The 13,604-nt window shown below is 36.6% G+C and overlaps 2 long non-coding RNA genes across 2 annotated transcripts; both read right to left on the bottom strand.

Annotated features, from left to right (window-relative positions):
• Positions 1–2,034: 2,034 nt before the first annotated feature.
• LOC144425664 (uncharacterized) lies at positions 2,035–7,915 on the bottom strand. Its single transcript, XR_013477585.1, has 3 exons — positions 7,755–7,915; positions 6,769–6,926; positions 2,035–4,623 (listed from the first exon to the last, which is right to left on the bottom strand). It is a non-coding gene; the product is annotated as an uncharacterized LOC144425664 (long non-coding RNA).
• A 676-nt stretch (positions 7,916–8,591) lies between these two features.
• On the bottom strand, positions 8,592–11,012 carry LOC120335011 (uncharacterized). Its single transcript, XR_013476168.1, has 3 exons — positions 10,885–11,012; positions 9,762–9,852; positions 8,592–8,941 (listed from the first exon to the last, which is right to left on the bottom strand). It is a non-coding gene; the product is annotated as an uncharacterized LOC120335011 (long non-coding RNA).
• Positions 11,013–13,604: the final 2,592 nt, after the last annotated feature.

Below are 13,604 nucleotides of genomic sequence, written 5' to 3'. Positions count from 1 at the left end.
ATGCTACTACTCCCATTACGATCCCTATTTTATGACTATAATTACTGTTAATATATTGAAACTAGAGTAGGCTATTAGATAATATATTGTGTACATGTGATTTCAATATTTTACTAATAAATTATGCGGGCTTATATGTATAATTTAGATAGATTTCTTCCATATAGGCAGGGTTAATGATTACAAAACAGTATTTTCATCACTACTTACAATTAAAATAAAATTTATATTCCAATCAGTAAAAATAATCATAAGAAAGAAAAGCTTGGTAGGTATTAAAGTTGCAATACAAAAAAAAAGGATTTCATTCATTTTGTATACAAAACATCAGCAACTTGAACCCCGAGAAACTTTACAAGGTTCCAGAACAAAATTATCTAGTGATTGTACCACAACATTAAACTGACGAATGCACAGGGCCACTAGCGGGTTTTAGTATATTCTAAAGATTGAGCCAATAACAAATATTAACGCTTAAAAAATTTAACAACAATTTTCAATTTCAACATTATTCGGACAGAAAATGGAAAGGGGGTTTACTTTGGAGCTGTTAGGATACTTACGCCACGCTAAACTAGATTTCGCTTTGCTTCCTGCTGTATTGATTTACGGGGTAATTTCAGGCTATTTGTTGTTGGCACTGTTACAGAAACTATTTTCAGATAGCGTGGATCAAATGCCTGTTTATTATTAGGTTTATAGTTTTTGAATATTGAGGATTATGAAAGTTTTGTTTAACATAGTTTGACTAGTTGCCACATTTCTTAGGTTTTGAGATTACAAGGTAAAAAATAAATAGCATCTACTAAATTTTGATAATCTTTAAAGATCCGTTACTCCGCGACGTAAAGTCAGCAGAGCAGATTTTTAAGTCAGTGTGAAAACAACACGTCGAATCCAAACCCGCTGATATTTTTTACAAAATGTTGCACGGAAAGGACCATGAAAGTTTCGAATATAAATTTAAGATACAATCTGATTCGTTTAAACCTGAAACGCAATTTCTTCATTTAAAGCTCTACTTTTGATAGAATTGATAGAACATTAATATTTTACCTCATGCATCTATTTAGTTATTCGAATATTCCTTTTATTCCTATTTTTTATACTCATTATTTTTTATGAAAACTTGACAGCATTGCTTGTTTTTCTCTCACTAGATTTAGTGTATTCTTCACCTAATAAAAATATTTTAACAAGTTTCTAGATCAGGGGTGTGCAACATTTTTGTCGGGGAGCCATATACCGACATACCGACCTCCGACATCTAGCCGGGTCACACAAAAAATTCTGTTTTTCATGCGGAAAAGGCGATAAAATGAATTCAGCTTTAGTATAGCCTTCCAGTAAAAAAGACACCGGGCAAAACGGAGAACGATTTAATGCAGCGACAAGAACAAAAAACTTATATACTTTTTGCCTACGTGAGCGACCTTTTGAACATAGACTGTTGGATTCGGATTTTATGCTTGATAAAAATCTATCCCTAGTGTTGACAAGGGCCACACTAAAGCCGGGTTGTGGCCCCGGGCCAACTGTTGCACACCTCCGTTTCTGGATGATCGCACCTTGTGCCAAGAACCAGTTTGTCATTTAACAGATCACCATTGCCCACTAACGGTTAGATATACCGCAACTTGATTTGCAAACATGACGCAAATTTGCCTGGGGTCACCAGGAATAGGAGACATAAAACTCCTCGTTTTGATATTACAATTTTCGGCCTACTGGATGATTCTCAAATTAGGTTTTATAGTTTCAATGCACAATACTGATGGCCTTTGGTGCACCACGACCATTATTGTCTATTCTTTGTTATATATCAGACCCACAAACCTTAGCAGTCAAAATAAAACAAATCAGTCTTTTTCCAAATGATAATATGCATCAAATGTACATAACTCATTAATGAAATGTTTACAGATAACCATTAAAAGGACCATTACGCAAGAAAACTATCTGAATGAATATAAGTCGCCAACTTTCCATGTATTTACACCGTATACTACTGTTTCAAGCTGTGTGTATAAAAAAAAGCCCAACTCATCCCTACATCCAATGCGATGAAACAAAAGAATAATCGTATCATTCCAACACAACGTAGTTTTATTACTCATAGCAAAAAATTCATAACTTGGATAATTAAACAAATGACTGCCACGCTATGATTAAAGATTAAGGAAGTACACAATCTAGATAATACCATACCAATCAATAAACAGCACGAAATATGAACGATCGCTAAAGCAAAGATTATCAAAAATATAAAATGAAATAATTTATCGGATTAAATCCACATAGTTGTTGCTTTTAACTATTTCGAAGGTAAACGTGGATCGATAGACAAATAAAATTGCTGTAAATCATACACAGAGCTGAATATTACAATCTAGCTTCGGGTACAAAGCTCACCCCCACCCGAAAGCAATTTTGAAAATTACGAAAACTTAAAATTGTACAATGAAAAACATAAAGCTGAATCATCGTTTTTACTTTATAGATTAAAGAAATATAAAATTAAATTTCCCATAATATTAAAAGAATGCAAAACGTTGGCACAAAAATATACACGATCGCTAATGTAATTATTTCAAAGGTTGAACAACAGCGGAACCACAAAAATGGTAAAGCGTTAACCATAAAGCAAAAACATAGGTATTTGCTTAAAAATTAAATATCGTACAGATTCAAAATACGTAACATTAAATTTCACATAATATTGACAATACAGAGTTCTACAAAACCAACCAAGAGTCCATTTACATATAGCACATTAACTAATAATAGCTAGTGTCTTGTATACAACAATCTTCACAAAGTAAGCATGTACGCAAGATGAGAAATCACCGTTAATGCCTTAATCCACTGATCATAGTTTCAAGTAAAGACGGCATTAATAGTATGATGCGCCATACGTCAGTGTTTCTGAGTCAGAATGATATTGATAGTCTGCCAAGATTCTCGTAATCAATATTCTGAAGCGACACTGACCATTTTCACAGTTCAGTCGACATCGGAATCAAATTATTGTATATATTACCTTCTTTATTTATTTTATAGTTGCAAAAGAGTGTATTTCACACGTAGAAGAGAAAAATCAAAGAAACAACTAATAAAAACTACGAATGGTATGTTTGTTTACTTTTGGCTGACTATAGGCTATGCTAAGCGAAGACCGAGATGAGTCGTCCTCAGTGGCGAGAAAAAGCGTGTGAAGCCCCGCCCACTCGGGGACCTTTGAAGGGGTATTTAGGCGATGTGTTGCTCAATTCACGAAGAGGATAATTAATTGAAAGTTTAGACACCGGAAAAAGGGGAATTCCACTCCCAGACACACTCCAGTGAGTTCGAAAGTGGCGCGCCTCGAAAGCGAAGTGAAGGAGACGATGTGAAAAATTTGTTAATTAATGTTGTTTTTGCAGGATTTTTTCTCTCCTGTTAATACAAGACCTCGGCGCAGGAGACGACAACCAACTTATTTGAATAACTATGTTTTTGAGGGAAATGTTGTGTTCGTGAATTGTCACTATATGGTGATCAAGAGCTATGACGTCATTGTCAAGCACGTTGCGCTGCGGACATTCTTGAAGGCATTCGGATAGTGAAGCTGGTCGCGAAAACATGTCTCTCGCTGGATATACTCTAATAGGATATTTAGTTAACTTGTATAATTTTCGTGCTTGCTTTATTTAAGCATTATAAATTAACACGACGCTTACGTCTGGACAGTCTGGTTAAGATTTATCGATGACCGCGTCTTTTTTTGCTATTGTTGATATATGTTACGTCGCTTTTAAATTGATATATGTTATTTTCTAATACAGTAGCATTCGGATATTATTAATTCCCGATTTTATCGCTGCAGATAGCGTTTAAAAGATGAAGGGTGACCGCTATATTGTATAATTTGGTGGTATTCATTGCTTTTTATAATAAAACGTCAGTTCGTGACGTCATTATATTTAATGTCACTGGTCCGCGAATTACAATGGGTAGGTAAGCATTGGTATCGAACAATGTTTTGAATGATTTTAGCTTTAGCATCCCCTAATGCATCTCTCGTAGTACGTTAATGAAAATGTTTATTTGTACTTATAGATCTCAACTACCGGTATGTCTATACTAATTAGGGAATTAGATATGCATAATTTTGCATATCTACAGCGTATCATTGATACCGAGTAAAAAGAAAAGCATATAGCAGATATAGAGAAATGTGACGAGCCCATGGAGGAAGGGTTCAAAATAATAGGGGAGTTGCTCCATGCAAAGAAGCCAAGCAAAACATTGTCAACGGCTATGGTACATACAGCCAAGGGGCAAAAACTGGTAATATATCGGTAAATTATTACCGAATGTTGTATTTGAGGTTCGGCCTGAAAATGGCTGTCCTCATTGTTGGTATTAACATGGACTCCATTGTTATCCGTTTGGAGAACATGTTGCAGATAGGACAGCATATTGTTGTAGTGGATCCGACCTGCGAGAATGAGTGGAGAGGAATACCGGTGATAACCACTAATCATCCAATTTTGCCCGCTCACGCCCCTCCAGTCCCGATTATATCCGATATACCTGTTGGGCAATTATCCTCAACAGACATGACTGCATTCAGATTTAATGCTGAAAACATAAAAGTGACAAGTTCAAATTTCATCGAAAGATGTATACATAATTATTGCGATGGCCGATATGGAATTGACTGTCCAGCCAGTTATGTCGAGAGTAGAATGCTGGTGGCTCAAATCAAAATACATATACCCGGCATGCAAGTTAAATGGGAGCCCTACAGCAGCAGGAAACTGACGTTGGCCGTTTTCAAACGGGAGTTGCTGAATGTATCGCCTGCGAAAACAATCAATTACCGAAAAATGTTGGGATTCTTAAAAATGGCACTACGTCAACACAAAGGCTACCGGATATTAGGTTGGTTTCGGCCTGAGAAACGTTTTTCCGACACGGGCACATGCAAATTCAAACTGCATATAAGCGATTTGGTAATAATGGGATCAAAATTACTGGAATTCGGACACGAACCTGTCGCCACACATGTAACCACAGAGACCGTGCCGGAAGAATGTGAATCCCCCATAAAAAAAAAAACAAGAACCGATGAACCATCAACATACATTGGACAAAATTTCCCGGAATCGGAATACCATGAACTTGTCGCCACAGAGAATGTGTCCACAGAGAGTGTGCCGTAAGAATCGGAAGAAGAATAAATTCCATCAACAGCCATCAACATCTTATACATTTTCATATAAATGTTTCATTTCAACTGTTTTATTTGGTATTGTGTACGATTTAAAATAAAATATTAAATCTTCCAAATTATCTTCAGTAATGATTTTTGCCTATTGCGGGCCAGGCCCGAGAGATCTTATTGGGAATCTGGGAGGCATGGGCACGGTCGAAAAAATTAGTTGAATATTTTTGATACCCCCCAGTCATGGTCTAGTGATTTTGGCTTATTGCGGGCCTCTGAGGGGTCTTATTGGGAATCTGAAGTAATTCGCACGGTCGGAAAAGTTAGTTGCATGATTTTTAGATGAATATTTTTTTCTGCCAGCCCTTAGTCATGGTCTAGTGCTTTTTGCCTATTGCGGGCCTCCAAGAGGTGTTATTGGGAATCTGAAGGCATTCGCACGGTCGGAAAAGTTAGTTGCATGATTTTTAGATGAATATTTTTTTCTGCCAGCCCTTAGTCATGGTCTAGTGCTTTTTGCCTAATGCGGGCCTCTGAGAGGTGTTATTGGGAATCTGAAGGCATTCGCACGGTCGGAAAAGTTAGTTGCATGATTTTTAGATGAATATTTTTTTTTTGCTAGCCCCCAGTCACGGTCTAGTGATTTTTGCCTATTGCGGGCCTCAAGAGGTTTTATTGGCGATTTGAATGTTGTGTTCGTGAATTGTCACTATATGGTGATGATCAAGAGCCCTGACGTCATTGTCAAGCACGTTGCGCTGCGGACATTCTTGAAGGACATTCGGATAGTGAAGCTGGTCGCGAAAACATGTCTCTCGCTGGATGTACTCTAATAGAATATTAAGTTAACTTGTATAATTTGCGTGCTTGCCTTATTTAAGCATTATAAATTAACACAACACTTATGTCTGGAAAGTCTGGTTAAGATTTATCGATGTCCGCGTCTGTTTTTGCTGTTGTTGATATATGTCGCTTTTAAATGGATATTTGTTTTTTTGAAATATAGTCGCAGTCGGATATTATTAATTCCCGATTTTCTCGCTGCAGATAGCGTTTAAAAGATATAGGGTGACCGCTATAATGTATTGAATTGCTTTTTAGGCGTACTTTAAATTTCATTATATGTTATAAAATGGTCAAATGTTTATTACCTTTTTGGTCTACTGTTATATCTATCAAACAACCAAAGTATGTAAGCTAAACATCACACATGTTAGAATAACATTTAAATTCTATGAAAATAAATGGTTTTGTTTTATATAACAGGGTATAAATTAAATAAGAGATGTCTGCCATATTAACTGAATTGAATCATAAAGGGCTAGCGCACGTTCTGAAGACAGTTCGTGGTCAATACGAAGAGGTTTGCTTGGACGATATAACTTTGCTAGATGGAGAAGAGATGAAACCCGATGTCAAAATCGTCGGTGATATTCTCCATGTAGCAGTTCCTGCCAAAAGTCGTAAGCCGGAAAGTGAACAGTTATGTGTGGCGTCAACAAACATGAAATGGGATGATACAGAGTGTTACCGTTTATTTACATAAAATTTGGCCATACCATCGCATGTCTCGTTGCACAGACTTCGCTCAAATCTGTCACTTTGCGGCTTGAGAAGTGGTCAATCGGAAAACCATGTACTATTGTGAAACCAATTTGCGTACGGTAATGGGGTTATCTCCCGGTTCTCCGTACAGATCATCCAATTCTACCAGCACCTGAAAAAACAAACAGTTTAATATGTTCAAACTTGCCAGTTGGAATATTATGGCAAGAAGTGAAAAAACCCATTTGTATAACCCAAGAACACCTCAGAGTGTTGGGTGTTAGTTTCGTTGAGGTTTGTTTGCACAATTTGTGCGACGGCCGTTATGGCACTAAGTGCCCAAGCGGCAGCTCTGGCGCTTATGAGCTTGCACCCGCAGTTAGGTTTACATTGGAGGACATTAATAACGCTGAAACAAACGACTTACATAAGTTAAGTATTGCTCATCGAAAGCAAAATTTTTTAGAAATGAGTCGATTCCCAAAGGTTTCTTTGACGCAGCATTGTGGGTATAAATTGATTGGGTGGTACAAAGCTAAAGGGGATAATGTACATAATAAATTGCTCACAATAAATTGCTCAGCCTAGCCGAAACCTTTCTTTAGGTTTGGTCGGTCAAATTTGAAGAACCAATTCTGCTGCAAATTCGCAGTTCAAAACACAAGTTACATAATCAATTGATCATAGAAAGGTTTCGGCATTATTAAAAGAAAAACATGGTTAGTTTGCACTATCTCAGTTATCATTTATGGCCAATTGCCAATATCAATTTATACTTATCAATCTATGCACTATGTGCACGCCCACGAAGAGCAGATTATCATTACGGAAAAAAATAGCTTTTTAAAATATATTACTCGCCGGACTGGGTTGCTTCCCTACCAGACAGTCTTAATAACTGCCATTTAAACACCTAGCTCCAAATTCGTCTGTCGATCCCTAATCTAGTAATTCCTTGCTGACTAGCTAATAAATTGACCGACGAATGTATTCATAATACCGCATAAATGAAGAATCCTCTAGCGAAGAGTCAAATCTAACATCTTCGCTCCCTTCGCACTTCTCTCTTCGCCCGATGGCCCTGGTTCAAACATGCACGAACTGGTCGTACTACTAACTAACATAAACTTAACTTAAACTGAACTGTTTAAACAGTATTTTCGTCGGTTGACCTGAAAAAAAAATGAAGAACATTTGATTATTATATTCGAATATATAAAAGCAATTTGAGTAGGAAATGGGCCCATCGATCAAAAAGTGCATTCCGAATTCCGGTGAGTCGCTATCTAGCATTAAGAGGCCGTTTTCAAAGTCTAGTTTAGCAATAGCGTAAAATGCAATAGCGTAAAATAATCTCTTGAAAAACATGTTTAAGATTCTGGTAGCTCAACCACTATGAATGAAAGATTAAACAGTTTCCCGTGATTATGTATTGTTTTATCTCACCTTAGCCGCTTGGAGTCGCCGCGGTCTTCTTGGAAACGGGAATAACGACTTTTTTGTCTGTAAATTATAACAAAACAATTAGTTGATTATTGGTACATTTATACTGGTACATACCTAATTTTTTGATCAAATAATAACCGCACGAGTAGCGATTAAATAAAGAGATCTAGATCCAGGCTCAAATAGGAATGAACAAGGTAATGCCATTATAAATTTTCGTAACTCTGGTATCTAATATTGCGCTGCTGTTTTTTTAAAACCTTGTTCTGAGCAATAGCAAGAAAAAGTCAATTAAAGATATTAACTTCCTAATCTTTTAGAAGCATTTCCGCAATAAATTAATAATTCTTTAAGACACAGATTGCTATGGATAGTAAATTCTGTATTTCACCTTAGTCGGTTTAATATCGTCACCGGCCTTCTTAGATATTCGAATATTAGGGAGTTCTTTGTCTGGAAATGAAAAGAAATCGATCAATTTTGATTTTTTTTGATGAGCATGCAAAATATTGATTCATCTCGGCTGTTGGATCACTTCGTTAATCTATTTCCAGACCAAAACAATAACAGCATGAGAAACAATTGAATAAAAGGACTTATATTTCCAACAATTACCTTTTCAAAGTGGATGACGTATTTGACGATCTTCTCAACAATATGTCAGCCCATGATAACAAACGAGCATGACAAGAATTTCGAATCATGTTTGAGACTGGTCGTAATATATACTTTCTTCAGTATCTGTTAAATATTTTTAAGAACTTAGTGTCATAATTAATAACTATAATATGGACCTTTCCCCGACCTTTGACCCTCGGAAAATTCTCCCTATACTTTATCATTGCAAAATTGTCAAGGCTATTTTAAGAGTGCTTTTGCGAGTTGGCGTCTGTAAAATGGGGTATGTGTTTCAAACCATCATTATGATTCATCGCATACAACAATCTGTTTTTTAAAAGTACCGGTAAAGAATTTCAGGCTAGTCTATCACAGCCTAATTTTTATTACTGCAATTAAATTGAAACTCCTAGAAAGACAGAGTGATCATTGAATTATCTGATTTTTATTTAAGTTCCCAAAACACAACTGAAAACTAACGAATAGAGTTCAAAAACGCGAAAACGAGGTAATGTTTACAATCACGCTTGAAAATCTGTCTGAGTGAGAAAAGTGTCTGAGCGGATGCGAAAAGGGGCATTGTTACGTCACTTTTTGCATCTTGATGATTGGCCAATGTCACGAAGTAAACAAGGAAGTCCATGCTCGGGGAAAGGTCCATTATCCGATGAAGATGCCAAATCAAACTTCTTTAGGATTTGGACGCAAGTTCACATAGTCAAAATAACTCTGCATAATAAAATTTATGTATTTAGCAATTTTGCTAATAAATATTTGTAATTCGTATTTTAATTTATTCTAAAGATAATGAAACCAATAATTCGACCTAGATCACAATGCAAATTACAGCCTCCTCTGTTGGCCTTTCAAACCAAAGTTATAATTGCATGAACCTGGTTGAAAGCTATCATCGACCTGCATCTGTATGAACCACCTTACTTACCTTTTAAAAGTTGAAGTTGGCGATCTCTGAAGATATTTGCAAGATTTTTGCTTTGAGATTCGTCGTCTGAGTTTTCATTCTTTTTCGGTATCTGTGAAACATTTGAAGATCCCGTTATTATTATTCACCAAAAAACATTAACTTTTTTTATGCTTGAAGTGCGCGAAGGAACACAAACAGAAGTTTTGATTTAAGGCTAATTGCGAATTGAAAATAAACATTTGAAAATTAATTAAATGTATTTTGCAATATTTTCAATAAATATAAGATTCCTTGGGTATTTTATAAAAAAAAAACTCAAAGAAACACCTCCGCCATTGTTAAAAATAAAAAAGTATACAATTATCCAGTTAGGGTTAGCGCGAGGACAAGGAACGAAGATTTCGCTGGATATTCAAATTTCCAAACCATTGCTAACCCGAACCCTCTGACCCCAACTAGATAATTACTCATTTTTCATTTTGAAGTAGCGGTGCTGTTTTTTTTCAAATCTAATAATTTCGCATTAGTGGCGGGGGCTTTGTACAAACGATCCGGATTCCGGAGGGGGGGACCTCGTCGACTGGTGTTTCAACTATGTAGTGCCAAATGCATTGACCTGATGGCAAGTTATCACCGACATGCATCCGCTTGAACCACCACATACAAACACGTAAATTCAGCAATGATACAGGCAGCGACCTACGTAAAATGGCTCCCATGGCAAATTTTTCAAATTCGCCCCTTCATCGTTCACTGACAATTTTTAACGAATGTTATTGAATTGAGATACGTGTATGTTACTATTTAAGTAAAAACACTAGTTTCAAATATTTTCAACTTGAAATTATTTGATGAAACATTTTACGGCCATACATTTCTTCTTTTTGCGCCTCTATTCAGACGGCTCTCATGTCACGAGCCATGGACGTCATATCCTAGATACGCCAGTGACTATAGGTCAAAATCAACAGTGCTCATGGAATTCAAAAAAGAGTTTCAGGAGGGGTAATAATAGGATAGGATGCACATATTTATCCCGGGGGTGAGGAATACGCAGTGAGATGGTATGAATTTTTTACGCTTAGCATGGTGTGCAACGGTCGAATGGAAAATCATAATCTAGATATAAAATTGATGAAACCTGCAAATTGTTTGGCACGTTTGTGTAGAATGAATGGGTCGATTGCATTTTCTTCCCAATATTCAACCTCTTCTGATACCGATGAGTTTACAATATGCTATATAGGCCTATGCCATGTATATTAAGCTGGAACAAGAAAATGAGATGTTAAATGAATGCACTAGACTAGACCAACATAGTTGATCAATTACTATCAGTTGCTATGTGTACACCACTCAATGCGTAAGTTACCGTGGAATAGCTGTTACAGTCGCAATACTTGCACTGGGCGTCGCCCGCAATATCGATGGCTTGCGCAATCCGATAAAAACGGTCCAATCAGGAACGCCCGTCCATGCGCGCGTTAATTACCCAGGGCTGACAAAAGCCGAGAGCAGGGGCGCGTTCGATATTACGAAATGACACCTTGATGACGTGTATCATTCACACGCAATGAAGGTTTTTCAGACCTTTGATCCCAGAAAAGTTTGTCTATCAGCACAAGAATATTTTGGGTGTTTTCGTACTTGGCGCTCACAACCTAAATTTGCAATAAGACCATTTTGTTTCAAACCATCCCAACATCTCGGCATTTGAAAAGTGGTGACGTGACGGCAGTTAATTTTTGTCATATCCATTTAAATTTTTGAAAATTATTTTTTTATTATTGAGACAAGACTAAAATAGTGACAGATGCTAGTCGAAACTATAAAGAACAGTCAATGCTGGCAACCGTGGTAAAAAAAACGGTCCCGAGTGCAAAAGTTGGACGGCTGTTACGTCTTCATTAAGTTATTTATGATTGGCTTCTGTAATCGTTTTAAGCAAGGGAGTAGATGCTCGGTAAACATCTATTTAGGGCTAACCAAAACCATCAGCTTTTTTCGTCCAAAAGCTGTAAATCAACATAAAAAATTACATAACATACAGAATGTACATTTGAAATTCGGTTTATCCGTACAGTGGAATGCTTCTCAGATTATTGGGTGCTCCATCGTATTATCTCCTAAAAGCGACGATTAAAACATACAAAACGCAAATCCCACTTGTATCAAGCAGCGCATGCAAACAGGCTGTTACCTGAGAAAAATACGATCGAACTTACAAAATACGAAACGGTGCGAGATTATATTTTTATCCACACTTAGATCCTTTCCAACAATAACTATTTCAAATTTCAAAAGCTAAATTCATTCCAATATTGCCCGCTAAACATCGCAAATACCTTTTATTCAGCATAAATAATATCTGAAAGGAATTATGTACGACATATTAACATGGAAAAACGTTCTACTTTTCGATCCATCTCTAAATACTAGCTTATTACATATATACCATTGCTTTAGAAAGACTGTATAAACAATAACAAACGCCGCGTCTTCATCACAACCATACAGCACAAGCACGACAAGCTGACTGACACAACGCGCATCGTCATCGACGCGGCGTTGATTACCCCGATAATAATTAAAGTTTCTAGAGTGTTCGGCACACCGTCAACTCGCCTTATGGCTAAGGGAATAACAAATCCTAATTAACCTGCTATTCTGTTTTTGTTGATACATTTTATGTTCATTTTATTTTCAACTACTGCTTCTTGCTGTGTATATTTGCTGAGAAATGAACTTTCGTGGCTTTTCCATAAACGTGAATCTCAGCGAAAAGGAACACGCGGGGAACATTAAACTTAGGATCGGCCGGCCCACTCCATGTAGAGATATGAATCATAACTTATAATGATGTTTTTTGATAGAAAAGAGATTCGTATTTACTGTTTATAATATCAAGAAAGTCCAAAATCACAATTAAAGTAATTTCTCTTCACAATTTTGCCTGTACAAAATAAACACACTGACCTACCGTGTTTCCACGAAAACCACAATTTTCATTTGAAAAAAAAATACACTAAGGCTTATTTTTTAAGGATGTCCTTTATTTTCATTTATCAAAAACAAAATTACAAAGTAGAGAATTGCCGATATCAATTTACTTGACATCAATAACACGTTTTTATTTGAAATAACTGCTTGATATAGATTATTATTCATTTAATACGTGTAGTAGAAATTACTCGCTACCGACTGAGTCAAAAAAAATTTGCACTTTCGACTAGGACGTCTTATTTTGAAGCGAGGGCTTATAATACAATAAATTTTGAGATTCAGGTCGATTTTATGGGGAAACACTGTATATGAGCATGATTTAAATTATTGAATTCAATTTATTGACTGATTTATTGACCGCGGAATATATGGAAATGCGGGTCCCACTGGGCTGCATAGGTTGCAATAACCCGAGGCTGGCCTTCACTGCGTGAACAAGATTTCTCATTTCCAATAATGCGACAGAGACTTAAAGTTTAGTGTTAGTGAAAGTTTTATTTCCTCGTGGGTGACTTCAGTGTATAAATTAGTAGTAAATTAGTCACCCAACGCAATGGCAGATTTTGCCACTTTGTGGAGAATGATATTCCGCGAACTGCTGGAAATAATATCAGAATTGTGAAGTCTGAAAGAAAAACGCTGGCTAAACAAGAGTATTCATTTTTGTTAATCGCGCCATCATAATGAATAGGACGAGGAATGATAACGCAAATCTTCATGATTTATTAAAATATGAGGGTTTAGATCAGGGGTCTCAAACTCGCGGGCCGCGGGCCAATTGCGGCCCGTAGGACGATAGTTTGCGGCCCCTGACCTGGTATGAAAGTTTAACGTTAGTGCGGCCCGTAAGTCACTCAG

Source organism: Styela clava, chromosome 1 (genome assembly GCF_964204865.1).
Source record: "Styela clava chromosome 1, kaStyClav1.hap1.2, whole genome shotgun sequence".
NCBI classification, from domain to species: Eukaryota; Metazoa; Chordata; class Ascidiacea; order Stolidobranchia; family Styelidae; genus Styela; species Styela clava.
This window is presented reverse-complemented; position numbering and strand designations above follow the sequence as displayed.